General features: G+C 39.9%; 1 protein-coding gene across 16 annotated transcripts in view; it reads right to left on the bottom strand.

Annotated features, from left to right (window-relative positions):
- LOC129721468 (potassium voltage-gated channel subfamily H member 6) overlaps window positions 1-14,416 on the bottom strand; it is a 371,920-nt gene that overhangs the window by 145,765 nt on the left and 211,739 nt on the right. The window contains exon 1 of one of the 16 annotated variants that reach the window (XM_055674057.1): window positions 4,975-5,551. The exons of 13 other annotated variants lie outside the window; for them this stretch is intronic. The gene's annotated coding sequence lies outside the window, so the exon portion shown is untranslated. Of the gene's footprint in view, window positions 1-4,974; window positions 5,552-14,416 lie in introns of those variants that run through there. 2 more of the 16 variants (XM_055674056.1, XM_055674058.1) reach the window with 2 other exon arrangements.

The following is a 14,416-nucleotide window of genomic DNA, read 5'->3' as shown; positions in this document are numbered from 1 at the left end:
GAGCCAACACTCCAACCTACCAACCGGTGGAAGACATCGCATTACGATGACGAGGTATTTAAGGAGGCAATAAAAAGAGAGCTCGAGGGGGGTCCGCCAGAGTGCTAACTATAAGAACCAATAATTAGAACCTCGTGGGGTAGCGCCTACAGAGTCGTAATGGCAAAGACCAAAGGCGTGCTGGCGCCTTTTGAGCGATGGTGGAGCGCATCGTGGAAGGACTTTTCCACGCCACAAGCCGAGTCCTTGGCCTTCGGCGGTCCAGTACCGCAGAAACAGACCAGGGATGATCGACCAGCACGCCGGACGTTCAATCCGCGAGAGATGATAGTCGTGTCGAGGTTGAGGAGGAGGAGGAGGCAATGGTTACGAACGAGGAACTCATTGTGATCACCAACCCCCTAAAGGTGAGCAAGGCACCGAGACTGGATGGAATCCCAAACCTGGCCATAAAGAAAGCCATTAAAGTGGCACCAGGGCTGATCCAGGTAGTCATACAGAAGAGCCTGGATGACTGCCTTTTCCAGGAGATGTAGAAGCGACAGAAACTGGTCCTATTGCCGAAGGCTGGGGAACCACCAGGGGACCCATCTATCTGCTGGACACTGTTGGCAAGATGCTTGAGAGGATTATCCTCAACAGACTGGTGGAGTACACAGAGGGTGTAAACGGTCTGGCAAGAAACCAGTTCGGCTTCCGGAAAGGTAGGCCTACGCTGGATGCTATTGTCTCCGTCACCACAACGGCGGAGTCCACCGCAAAAGAAGGGACATTCGCTATTGTGTCCATAGCGCTCTGGATTTCCGGAATCGAGTACTAGTTTACAACACGGAGGGGTCAGAATTTGTAATCGTCGGCTTTGCGGACGACATAACACTGGAGGTCTACCGCGCAAGGTCGAAGACTGGAAGCACTCCACGAAACTGTAGTTAGCGCACCATAAGACGTAGGTCACCGCTGTGAATAACCATAAATCAGTGTAGCGGAAACTTCTTGCCAGCGTCGTTTTGTCCATACCTAGGTACCTTATCAAGATGATCCAAAGCACTAGATACTGATAGCTATCGTTGTAAACTGGAGAGTAGCATCGCCATTAAGGAGGATGTAGAGTGGTTCAAATAATGTGACACAAGGGGCATACGAGGTACCAGAAGGTAATTCTCGTTAATCAGATGGTAGCGGGAGTGTTTCTATTCCACGAAGAGTGGATGGACGTACCGACTAATCTTCGAAATATCCAGAGAAGGAAACTTATACCTGACACAGATTCTGCCAGGCCGTGACTGCTTCAGGCAGTATCTATTCAGGTTCGGACACGCTGGGCCCCTATGTACCTTGAGTGCGTGGATGTGGAGAACGCTGAGCATGTCTTCTTTGTATGCTCTCGTTTTGCGCGTGAGAGGAGTGGCATGATAGCAGTGTGCGGGCCAGCCATTACTCCGGATGTCTGGGGTGCGGTTTGTGCAGCTGCCTCTCTCAGATCAGAGTCTATGTTTATAATAAGAGACCCGCAAGGATGAAACCAAAGGAACCAAATCAGTGTCAAACGAGGGAACCCATCGAGCAATATAAATAAACAATGTGATAATGTTAGGAGTGGATGAAAAGTGTTTTAATTGAGCGTAATAAAGAATATGTGTTTTTCCGAAGTTTTACTGACACATTTTAATCCAACATTAAACCTGTACACTGTTTCACTTAAATTTAACAAAACATCACCGGTGTAATCTTTCAAAACTGTGTACCTTGTGAAGAATTTCGAAAATAATATTCGTTTATGCATGGTGAAAAACAGAACTGTATAGTTCTTGGCAACAAACGGCACAAAAACTGTGTTGCCGAAACGATAGATTTTCTCTTCGCGCGACTTTATATACACATAGACTCTGTCTCAGATAGTTCTAGAGATACAACGTGTGTGGCGAGTCAACTACCAACACGCCAGTGGTAGCAGTCCCCGTGTGGTTAGCTATGAGGTAAAAGAGTAAAGAGGGTGCATAAAGTACAAGAAACCACTTCCCGGCGTAACACTTAACCGTCGTTCCAGGGAGATAAGGGTTGGAGACTGAAGGGGTTTTAGTGCGTTCGGTTAAACTCAACGCCACTCTCTGAGCTATCTTCTAAGGTGTCTGTAAGCAGATTGCCCCGTCACCTTAAAAAAGCGCTATGTGTAAAATATTCGAGATCTAATCCGAAAGTCCATGGAAACAAACCTTCCTGAACTGTCAAATCTTTCTTTTTTTCTCTTTTGTAGTATCATTGTGTAATAACATATTGAATGCGAAGGTTAACGGCGTCTCTGTCACTTGATAATTTTCAATTGAAAATTACCTGCTTGAAAGCAATAGGAATATAAGCGAATAAATTTTATTCTGTCACTTCGTAAAATAGTCTATTATTCCATCAAAATATTTCTCCCTGTTGCTGTAATTGATTTTTTTTTATTTTGTAAATCGTTTACTCATTAAACGTCGTAGAATCATAAATCAAACCCCGGTAAATCATAGTTATCTTGAACTTCCAGCACAAATGTATATTATCTCTGTAAAGTAGAGAAGAATTGCAGTGCAAAGCATGCCACCAAAATTGTTCATAAACGGGAGGATAGCTGTTGCCGCAACAATTTTCATGTTTCTATTCTATATACAAATAAAAAAACGAGAAAAAAATGGAAAATTTACTGTTCACTTTTTCTTGTGTTTTTTATATTTGTTTCAATTAGCACAGTTTTTTTCATTTTTGAACTATTAATTATTCAGTGCAAAAAGAATTTACTATTTTTTAGTTTTTCTATTCACACCAGATTAGACAAAAATAAAGAGAAAACAATGTTATTGAAACTCCTAACCTTGTTTTGCAAATCCGGATTCTTTGAAGCTTGATAAAGCGAACATAGAAGGCTGCAGATATATGTTGATTTGATGGTGGTAAAGACTTGGTGGTGCTTTAACGATTATGAGTCCAAAAGAAAATCCCAAAGAGCTTCTAGTAAAGGCTTGCAAACGAGCAGTTTAATGGCTCGGATACACCATAATAAAAGCATGTCTTTTGAATAACACTGAATCGGTGTGGGAGGTAAAACGTATGATTTTCGTGACGTAGAAAACTTTGACTATATGATAGCAACACTTGTGACGTTATTGATTTGTAATCCGAGGGGTTAGAGGAAAAGTGAATATAACATGGAAAGTACAAATATCAACTGTCTGCCAGTTTATGGCTAGTTTCTGTCCATTCATGTCACAAATGCTGAAACAAGATGAAAAATTTGAAACAAAAGCGCCGTTCGTTCGGTTGGTGTTTTGTCAAGACATTTGTAAAACACATTTCGAGAAGGTTAGGGCATGTGAAGAGACATCCGCTGAAAACGATCGTCCGATAAAATCACCGATCCGGGAGATGTTTTTTTGCTTTTTGTCTCCTCGAAAAATACTGCCCAATCAGATAAGAATACATTTGAAAACGATGTTTGGGGCGTGTGCGGATGACATTTAACAGCATCGCATCTAATGATTCTGCTGTGTCAGTGTCAAACTGCATAGTTTCCTGAGATTTGCGCCCATTTCCGTTTCACGTTCGTATCTAATAATGTCTTCACTTAGCTGGCAGATCATAGTAGTCATGCTTGCAAGTAGTAAAATAAAAATTTTGAACTTAATTGCTCACAACGTACGTCTCGCCTTTTGGCTGCTCACGTTCAGTTTTATGATGAGATGACACTGTTTTCTTCGAATTGCCGACTTTCGGATGATGAATTTCTATTCGAAATTTTTGCGGTTGCCAGCTGACCCGTTTTCAACCCCCATAATCAAAGATTGATGATTTCTTTCATCAGGTTGTTTATCAGTTCATTGGTTGGATTTCATTGGTACAGGACTGCGTGAAGTGCAAATGGGTCAGGTAAAATATAACTTTTCTATCGCCCACTTGGGGATGCTTCAATCGATGTGCTATTTCTGAGAGGTAAAGGTTGTTGAAAGCGTCGAGGTCTACTTTATATCACTGGTAAAATTCTGGAGAATAAACAAAAAAAAAATAAAATCTTTCATTCGTCCAAAAAAGATTTATGATTTCACGGTGAAATTAGTCCTCCATTGTATTCCAAAGGTCGGATAGCAATGCTGCACGTCGATTGCAACAAGGGAAAATCATCTTTTCAACACGCTTTCTTACCACTGACAGAAACTTTCTATTGCATCACAGCAACCATGGAGATTTGAGACGTGCTTTGATATCTTGTCTGTCTCATTTGTGTTTACTAGGTAGCCCATACATAGGAGAGTCGCCATGACACTCACCGTTAGGGCAACTGTCAACATTACCACAAAAGATCAACAAAATGGTCGCAGTGGTCCAAATCTTACGAAAAAAAAAACTGTCAACATCAAAACGGATAACGGCACTGCAAAATTATACAGCTCGCCCATTTATAAGGTTGACAGTTGTCTTTCTGCTGATTTTGATTCTGCCCTTGTACAGAAGATTATCTAAATTCCACTCGATATTCCCCTACGCTGTTATTGAAAATGATTTAGACTTCGAAACTGACGCCCCGATTGAAGGGCGGCAACCGGAGGTAAGGATATTTCCGTTTTTCCTTTTCAATTTTAACTGACTCTCGGGTGAACCACGTATTGCTTTAATCCCCCGAATGTTGATTGGCATTTGTTGCCACAGTGCCGCCTTCGCCTCTTTATTTGCCCCCAGCCGAGCCCCCACCCCCGCCTCTGTGAACACGATGACACACATTTCACGAGATTGATAACAACACAACTCCGAATCTCTTGCTCGATTGCTCTCCCGCTCGCGCTCGGATCCGGTCAGCATCTCTTCCGGACTGATTACGATAATGAGAATTGAAAAATACCAATTCATCCCGGACAGACGTGATAATTTGGCTCTTCTTTTTGAATATTTTTGCTTCCCAAATTGGTCCAGCACAGAGGTGCGCTGAGAATTACATTAACTTCACACCTTCGTCACACTGTGATTCACATTCAACAGCTTCCCTGATGACTCGCGAACATTTCGGACTGTACCAGATTTTGAACATCCGAACAATTGTCCAATTCAGGCACTACGCGTTGGGGTGGCAGTTGGCAGCTTTTTGGCCAATTGCATATTATATAATTTTGCGCTCTCCTAAAACGCTGTTGACATTTTCTTTGCACGAATCAAATTCGAAAATGCAAACCATTACGCGAAGCATCCCCATCCGAGCATCCGAGGTTTTATCGAGTACACCAACACACTGAATGTATCCAGAGGAGCACGCAATAAATCAACTAATCACCTTTCCTCTAATATATTCCGCTGACTAACGCTAGATAGCACCTGTCGCGACTAATCACGAGATAAAACGAATCTCGCGGGAACTGTTCGCCGTAACTTATCCCGTAATCGTTCGAAACGCACTTTCGGCTGAGATCAGGTTTATCTTGCTGGATGTTTCAATTGTAATCCCCCTACTGAACATTAGCTTCAGCCCGGATGCGACGTTGTAGTTTGGCTCCCGACAACCAACCGAGGCGATAGTCTTATTTGCACTGATTTGCCTGCCGTGCCAAATGATCATCATTAACTCTCGTTTCTTCCCGAGTTGAGCTGAGCTGAGTATCGCCCTCCCCGCCCCCGTTCCCCCTCCAACCATTCGTCCTTCTGATGGTTGTAGTCGTTTGTACTATGCCGCTGCTTATGGCCACACTCTATGAAGAAATGGTTGTAACATCCACCCGCACAAAAGTGAAGCGAACGGTTGCCAGAAAACCAAACACAATCATTCACTCGCTCCTGCAGAGCAGGACCCTCTCGGTGTTGTTGTAAAGCAACGAAAACACCTATATCCATGCTATACCCGTCCAAACCTCCCACCTCCGAAAAGCTCACACAGGTTAGCCGCGCACTCACACAACGAACGCCACACGAGCCTAGGGGAGCGAGCGACTCTACAATTCACCTACAAAGTCGCCACCCTTTCAGAGTTTCGTAGTCCTAGGTTTCGGAATGGCTTGTTTTTGGGGGTGGGTTGTAGAGGCTCGCAACTCTACACGCGAGCGAAAACCATCCGGAGCGCGAGCATGAGAGTGAAAACTTTAGAGAGAAAAGCATCCACCCACTCGTGTAGATTACTTTGTGGCGAGAGATAACAACACACACCGAACACAATGAAGTTGAATGGTTTGGAAATGTATTGAATTGTATATTTCCTACTAATGTACCGCCCGACGTCGCCGCCGTGTAAGCTGCTGCCGTTTGTTACTCCACAGGCAGGACTTTGTCGCTGTTGCTCTCCGTCATCGACGCTTGTAATGACGGAGATGATTGGTGGTAATAATGGGAAAAAAATCCGATTTACCTTTCCGAGTGGGAGTCGTGGCTTTGCTCAGATTAGTAGATTGGCATATGCTATAAAATTTTAATGCTGTTCCGGGAGATTAATTACTATATTTCGCGCTCCGGTGAACAGCAAACAGCGGTCCGCAAGGTATTCGGATACTAAATGTGTTGGAGATGATGATAATGATGAAAACCTAACGTGAACGTTAATGAGAGTTTCAAGCGCCCTTTTTCTAATCGATGATGAGAGAGACACAAGCATCATTGTTGTGTATTTCGAATCAATTCGTAAACAGTTAATAACAGATTGTAACCTTTGCCACTAACGACGACTTCAACAGAGGTTTATTACAGATAGGGTGACCATTTTTCTTTGGTCAAAATAGATGTTTATTGAATGTCTAAATTTATCGTATATATCTGATATACGATTTTACTTTATCGTTATCGACGTTCATGAATAAAGCTGATAAATTTCATTCTGTAGAAAAAATTAAAGTTGCCTGAATTTATTTTTCTTCAATTTTGCTTATTATACGTGACTTTGTTCTGCTTTTTGCATATTTTCCCGTTCATCTATGCTCTCATCAATAAAATATTCTGGAACTTTTTTTGTTTTAGTTCACAAAACGACCAAAAGAAAAAAAATTGTGTTATTGTTTTTTTGTACATACATTAAAAATTATTAGGCGTAAATTTTTCATAAACTTTTGATACCAAAAAGTGCCCGGAAAACACAGGTCAAGAATATTATTTTACTGTTCGTTATGGGAACTAAAATGATACTAGGGCTGACTAGACTGGGCTGACAGAGGGATGGCATTGCAAAACGAAAATCTTTGGGGTTGCCCGATTGTTTCACCCTTAACTAGAATGCTGTTAATTTTTCTTTTCAACTCGTTCTCAAGTTATTGCACTCGAAGTGTTACCATGGAAAAAATGAATTTTTGCCTTTCTCCTAGAAAGGTATAGCAATCACTGGAGAAACCGAAGGTATAAAAGTGGTCCCAATGGCCGAATGTCATATACCACTCGACTTCTTTCGACGAACTGAGCATTTGCTGTATGTATGTATGTATGTGTGTATGTGTGTGTGTGTGTGTATGTATGTGCAACTTTTTTTCTCACTCACTTTTCTCATAGATGGCTGGACCGATTTTCATAAAATTAATTGCAAATGAAAGGCTTAGTTGCGCCATAGGTTGCTATTGAATTTCATTGTAATCGGATTTTTAGTTTTGAGGGTATTAATCAAAATGTAAAAATCACGAAACATCAATATCTCAGAAACCACATAATCGATTTCAATAAAACTGGTTTCAAATGATTGGGCTGTCCCCAGAACCCTTAACTTTTGAATTTCGTTATGATTGAACATATGGTTCGAAAGTTATGTAAAGAAAAGTTATCCTGAGGTTGTTTAAACTCACTCATTTTTCTCAGTGATGGCTGAACCGATTTTCACAAAATTAGTGTCAAATGAAAGGTCTAGTTGCCCCATAGGTTGTTATTGAATTTCATTGCAATCGGATTGTAACTGTGTCCGTTGTTCATAAAAATGTGAAATCACATAATGAAAGTAAACATATTGACTTTCTCCTAACGATCACTGGCTAATCAAAAGGTAGAAAAATGATTGAAATGGCCGAATGTCATATACTACTCAACTCAGTTCGACGAATCGAGCATTTTCTGCATATATGCATGTATAGGTGTATATGTTTGTGTGTGAGTGTGTACGTGTATATGTGCACTTTTCTTTCGCACTCATTTTTCTCAGAGATGGTCTGACCGATTCTTTCTATCTTGGTGTCAAATGAAGGGTCTATTTGCCGCTTAGGTTGCTATTGAATTTCATTGTAATCAAACTTTTGTTTTTGGCGCTGCGTCAGAATGTGAAAAACGCTCTTATATCTTAGAAGCTATGAACATAGTTGAATTCAAATAAATGGGCTTTCAACCCCTTAAACAATGAATTTCATAATGTTCAAACATGTGGTTTGAAAGTTATAGAAGGAAACTAAACCCGCAGACTGTTTAAAACTATACCTACGATCAAAATATGTGGCCTCAACATCATTTAAATTTAATATTGTACTACTTCAATGTTGCGGCCTTGCTCTGGATTTAAGTTGGAATTAAAAGTCATTTCTATCATTTCACTTTTTGCCTTTCTCCTAGAAAGGTATAATAATCACTGCAAAAACTAAAGGTATAAAAGTGCTCAAAAGGGCCGAATGTCGTATACCACTCGACTCAAATCGACGAGCTGAGCATTTTTTTCATGTGTGTGTGTAACGCTCTCCCAATCTCACTCGATTTTCTCAGAGATGGCTGAATCGATTTCAATGAAATCAATTGCAAATGAAAGATCTAGTTGCCCTATAAGACCCTATTGAATTTTGTTGTAATCTGATTTCTAGTTTAGAGGTTATGTATCAAAATGTAAAAATCAAGAAACATCAATATCTCAGAAACTACACAACCGATTTGAACAAAATTGGTTTCAAATGAACGGTCTACCTAAAAACCCTCCACTTTTGAATTTTATGAAGATTGAACATATGGTTCAGAAATTACAGAGAGAAACGTGTTCTGGAGACTGTTTAATCTCACTCATGTTTCTCAGAGATGGCCGGACCGATTTTCATAAAGTCAGTGTCATATGGAAAGTCTTGTTGCCCCATAAGACCCTAATGATTTTTTTTTGCGAACGGATCATTACTATTCCTGTTATGTTTAAAAATGTGAAATCCAGCTATGAAAAGAAACATATTCTGATGACTACTTGGGCTCACTCACTTTTCTCAGAGATGGTTGACACGATTTCCACAGAATTAGTATCAAACGAAAGGTCTAGCTGCCTCATAACACCCTGTTGAATTTTGCTGTAATCGGAATGTAACTTCGTCTGTAATGTATCGAAATGTGAAAATCACTAAACTTCATTATCTTAGAAACTACACAACAGATTTGAACAATATTGATATCGAATGAACGGGTTAAGGGTTAACTGATGAATTATGACTGAACACTTGGTTTCAAAGTTTTGCTCCTCCATACGTTCCCTTTTCATTTGATTGTAATCAAACTTAAGCTACCGTTATGTTTTAATTTGTAAAACAACGAAAATCTATTATCTCAAGTATTACACGACTTATTTGAACATAACTAGTGTCATACGAACGAGTCATCTCTCAAACTTATAAATAACAAACTTAATAAAAATTTTATATACTATTCAAAAGTTTTGTAAAGAAAAGAAATTCAAAGACTATTCAACACTATAGCTGCATTGATCAATATATATGGCCTCAACATGATTTGAATGTGGTATCGTACTATTTGAACGTTCCCGGTATCGCTCGTGATTAAATTGTTCGAAATTAAGAGTCATTTCTTATATTTCGCTATTTCAGAAGCACTAACATTACGTCAAATTTCATATTTTATACTTTAATTACAACATCAATATTTTTGAACCCAAAGAGTGAATATACCTTTTTGGATTTAAGCATTCATGTAAATCTATTTTTACAAATAATAAGTTTGAATGAGAAAGGCTGAGTCCGACCGCTAGGTGGATTAATTTGGGTTTTTTAATTGGAAATTACTTGTATGAGAAAAATACTATTCAAGCGGAGTGAAGCAATGGCTTGATAAACGTTACTGTTCTAACGTTTCCAGCTGTACTTAATTTAGTCATGACCGTGGTTTTAAAACACACCGCTACCGCATCCACGACAGAAAATATGCAAAAAATTCGCAAAATTTGTCTAAATACCCGCTAAATGGTATAAAGCAATTTAGTTGAGATTATAGACAATTCAAAAGAACGCGTTGGCTATACCATGGAGGAACTGTGCGCGCGATTGGTGCCACGTTTCCTAACAATTGATCAAAAACCCATCGTGTCAAGCTTCGATGGAGAATCTATGCTCAAAAGATTTAGAAAAGTTGTATTTTGAGCAATTATTGATCTTTTTATTGATTTATTTCTCTTGAATTTGTCATTGAACTCCTTACAACCAGCATATCGTTGTAAAGAGGAATGAAAGAGCTCTCATTTGAAGTAACAAAAAAACTGGCCACCATCTCGGATCCCGCCGCCATCTTGGATTTTATCAGAAAAACGTGTTTTCGAGCAAGTTCGCAACCACCGAATTCAAATCGAACGCCACCATTGAAAAGCTAAGAAAAATGCTTTAAGTGCTATTTTTATTGCTGTCCGTGTTCTCTCCGGGATTTTTCATGTGTTCACACTGCTCCGTGTTTGAACCGTGTCTGCGCCGTGCTCTTGCTGAGAAATGTTCGACTTTTTTTCATATCGCAGCGCACTCCGCGCGAAATATGTCCCTACAACATACACGCATCTATCCGAGTGCCTTCCGTGCACTCTCCGGACAACACAAAGTATCGTCGGCAACGATAGTTTTCCTCTCGCACGGCGGCAGAGCGACGGCAACTCGGCGCTGCCCTGGTCTGGGCACGGCGCGTCGGTGTGAATGCGTTCGTAAGAACGCATGCAATCAATCTCGAACAAGCACGGACGACACACGGCACAGACACGGCACGGACCCGGTCCAGTCCGTGCACGGAAGCAATGGGAAAAGCTCTTTAAGATAGATTCTCCCCGCAAAAAGGAAAGGACCATGTTAATTTTGATGTTATAGTATCTTTGAGTATCTCTATACTCTTGATATTACGTTAAACAGATTTCTAATAAATTAATCCCACATCGAGATAACCTTATTTCAGTATTGTAGGGGAATTAAGGCAAAATTGACATGTTGCTGACATTTTACGTGGATCAGATACCTACCGGATCCATTGATGCCCTACAAACTTAACATTATTTTGCTCTATGATATATATTAAAACCATGCCAAAACTGCCTTCATAGAATCACCGTTTTAAAGTCAGTTTCTGTCCGATTTGAGATTTGTTTTTTTAAAGATGGGTATGAGGTACTATTATGTGGCCAAACTATTAGAGTTTTGATATCTAGCTTTGAAAAAACGGCTTCGAAAAAAACATTTAAAATTTTCGATTTCTCAAAAATTAAAATTGGCGCCATTGTTGCCCCCGGCGAAATTTACATTTGCATCAAAATACATGAAAAAGTCATATGTAGAAGCCAAGGCAGAAAAAATAGTTGAAGAGGTTGTTTATAAGACACGACCGCAGAGTTAACGTAGAATACGACAATGTATTTCTTGCAATAGGTTTGGGAATACACTCAATGGGGTATTTAATGGTTTCTCTGCTCCAGATGACGTTTACCTCTATAGCCAGCACCGGTAACGATAATGAACAACAACAGAAGCAGATGCAGCTATGCGGTTTAACTTGCTGCCGTAACCAGAACAAGTATGAAAATGAATTGTTTTCCGGCTGTCTTTTGTATCAAAGTTGCACTAAGATATCTTAATTCAGGCAGTGGCTATGAAGACCTTATAGACGAGGGCGAATAGTACATTCCCGGTTAACTAGGTTTAATACGAACAATTTTCTGCATTTTGCGGTAGTGTAGGGTATCGGCTCTATATTCGTCAGGTTTGTCCAATTATCATCCGGAAGGGGTAATGATGTCATAAAGAGCTAATCTTTTGCAGAAAGATGCTCTGCATTATGAAGAACCATCATGCAAGAAATTTACGCTCAAGGATATCATTTACCCCCCGGACGATAATAGGTACCCTAGATACCCTAGATAATTTCACAACTGATTGCTACAAATAGTAGGGCTTGAGCAAAAAAAATATGTGATTCAGGCTTACTGGCTCAAAAATTCTTCAAATAAATGTTAAAATACATTAAGAAAACTTTGAGGCTTAGCTGAAGTCAATGTTTGTCCAGCATTCCCGGCTAACTAGATTAACTATTCTGTCGTCTTTTTTAGGAAAAGGCAGCAAGCGTCGACATTTGCGTTTCGACAAGGTTCAATAATTTTCAATAGTACATTTCAAACAATCAGATTATATTTTTTATGCATTTGGACGGGTGCATAGATTATTTTACATTCGATTGCTGCAAAAATGCCGGAAATCGGTTGGAAACTGACTGAGTTTAAAACGTTTGAAATTGGACAATTCTCGTGACGCTCTCTGTGTTTTCGGTTTTCGAAATTGGAACCCTGTATTGAAGTTGAACCCCTGTATATGTTGCCGTAAGACGTATTCTACATCAAAAAAAGTAAAATTTTGTTGTACTGCGTTATATTTGCATCCATGACATTCAAAATACATCTTCAAATATACCTTAATCATGAGCCTAAATACCCGAACACTTAACTTTACTCTAAATTAACGATGAAAAATACGAAAATTCATTAGTTTTCGACCTTCCAGAGTAGGGTAGAAAGAGAATTAATTCTATTTCGACAAATACCAAGAGCCCAATTAATCTTGAATCTACCAAGCTGAACGATGTTGTTTTATATTGGTCTGGTCCATTTTATTACTTAAGACTGATTTAATAATGAATTTTGCTCTGGAAGGTATCGAAGCTTCCACATAGACAAGTGAAAAATAGTTCTAATGATGATAGCTGAAGCATCGCAAAATTTTTCCTTGTTTCATCAATCCAACGACATTTTGATTATTGTAATCCATCGTATTATTTCACAAGTATTACCGTTTGAAATCTGTCACTCCGACGCCACACCTTGGCTTTAGTTTTCACAGAATGTATCGCGATATGGTGTGGTAAGACGTAGTTCTACGTGAAAAAGTACTCTTTCACCAACGCAACGCTCCCGCTTATTCTGTTCGCGATACGATCGATAAATTGAAGGAAGTGCGCTACATTTTTCTATTTTTTTCCTGGATGAAAATATGGCTAAGTGATTCCACTCAAATGACGAGGTATACTGAAAGAATTTGACACGACATAATAAAGTGCTTTGAACTTGAATTCTCCCTACTGGTCAAAACATATCGACACTTAATAAACGGTGAAACTTTGAATGATCGGCGAACATATACTTTGGAGATTTGATAGTGGAGCAAAAGTCGTTAAAATAAACAATAAATAGTGGGTTCAAGTAGCTTCCTTGCGGCAGACCCGAATTGAATCCCACATGGAAGTGATATAGTACCATCTACACGAAATCTTGTCTTACCGACGACCTTGAAAGTTGCAGTCTTCGGTAAACTTGTTCGGAAGGTCAGAGACTTCGGAATGGTGAACAATTTAGTGAGAAGCTCCACCGCTATGTGGCGCTAGTGAGCAGGAAACTTATTGTATTTTGACCTTTATAGGATTAAGACCTCCTAGAAAGCTGCAATCTTCAGCAAAGTTGTTCAGAAGGTCAAAGGTTGCTTAATTGTGGGCAGGGAAATATGAAATCTGCCACCATATGGCGCTAGTGAATACAAAATTGTTCGATTTAAGACCTTAACTTTTGTCACAATTCCGACCTCCTAGAAGGTTGCGGTTTTCAGCATTGCAATGCAATTCATTGTTGTTGTCAGCATTCACGAAATTCTTTGTGTTTTGACCATAACTTATCCCGCGATTCGTATTTCCTAGAAAGCAGCAGTCTTTGGCCAGTACCACCAATGTACACTGGGGGAAAAAACTTAATTCACACTAAATAAACGCCGCTGAGCTGGCAACCTGGAATGTCACATTTTTTCTGTAGAATTGGTTAACAAATCGCTTGGTGATGGTTACATCCTATAACGTTTGCGGTAAAAAATATACACAAAAATTGACGATTTTTCATGGGTTTACTTTTAGTCGCACAGACGAAACTACTCATGCATCATCAATCATAGTAACCCATGAGTTAGCAAAAAAAATAAATTGACAGCTCTATCAGTGAAACTCTAACTGCGTTGGCGGAAAAAGTGTTGATACTCCGTTCAGAAGTGTGCGCGTTCAAAGAACGGTACCCCGCCGCGTCAAGAACGAACAACGTTCAGGCATCTACATCTCCTGTCCACTGGTCTCTGTATTTCACTTCTCCCACGAAGGAAGTGAGCTCCGAGGTGAAATTCTTTCACACACCAAGTGCTGCTGTGGCTGACAATCAGCGAGAAAGGGATGTCAAAGCCGCTCTTCTTTCGCTCCGGGC

This window comes from Wyeomyia smithii, chromosome 2, assembly GCF_029784165.1.
Source record: "Wyeomyia smithii strain HCP4-BCI-WySm-NY-G18 chromosome 2, ASM2978416v1, whole genome shotgun sequence".
Classification (NCBI taxonomy): Eukaryota; Metazoa; Arthropoda; class Insecta; order Diptera; family Culicidae; genus Wyeomyia; species Wyeomyia smithii.
The sequence above is the reverse complement of the archived record's forward strand: the minus strand, read 5'-3'. Positions and strand labels throughout refer to the sequence as shown.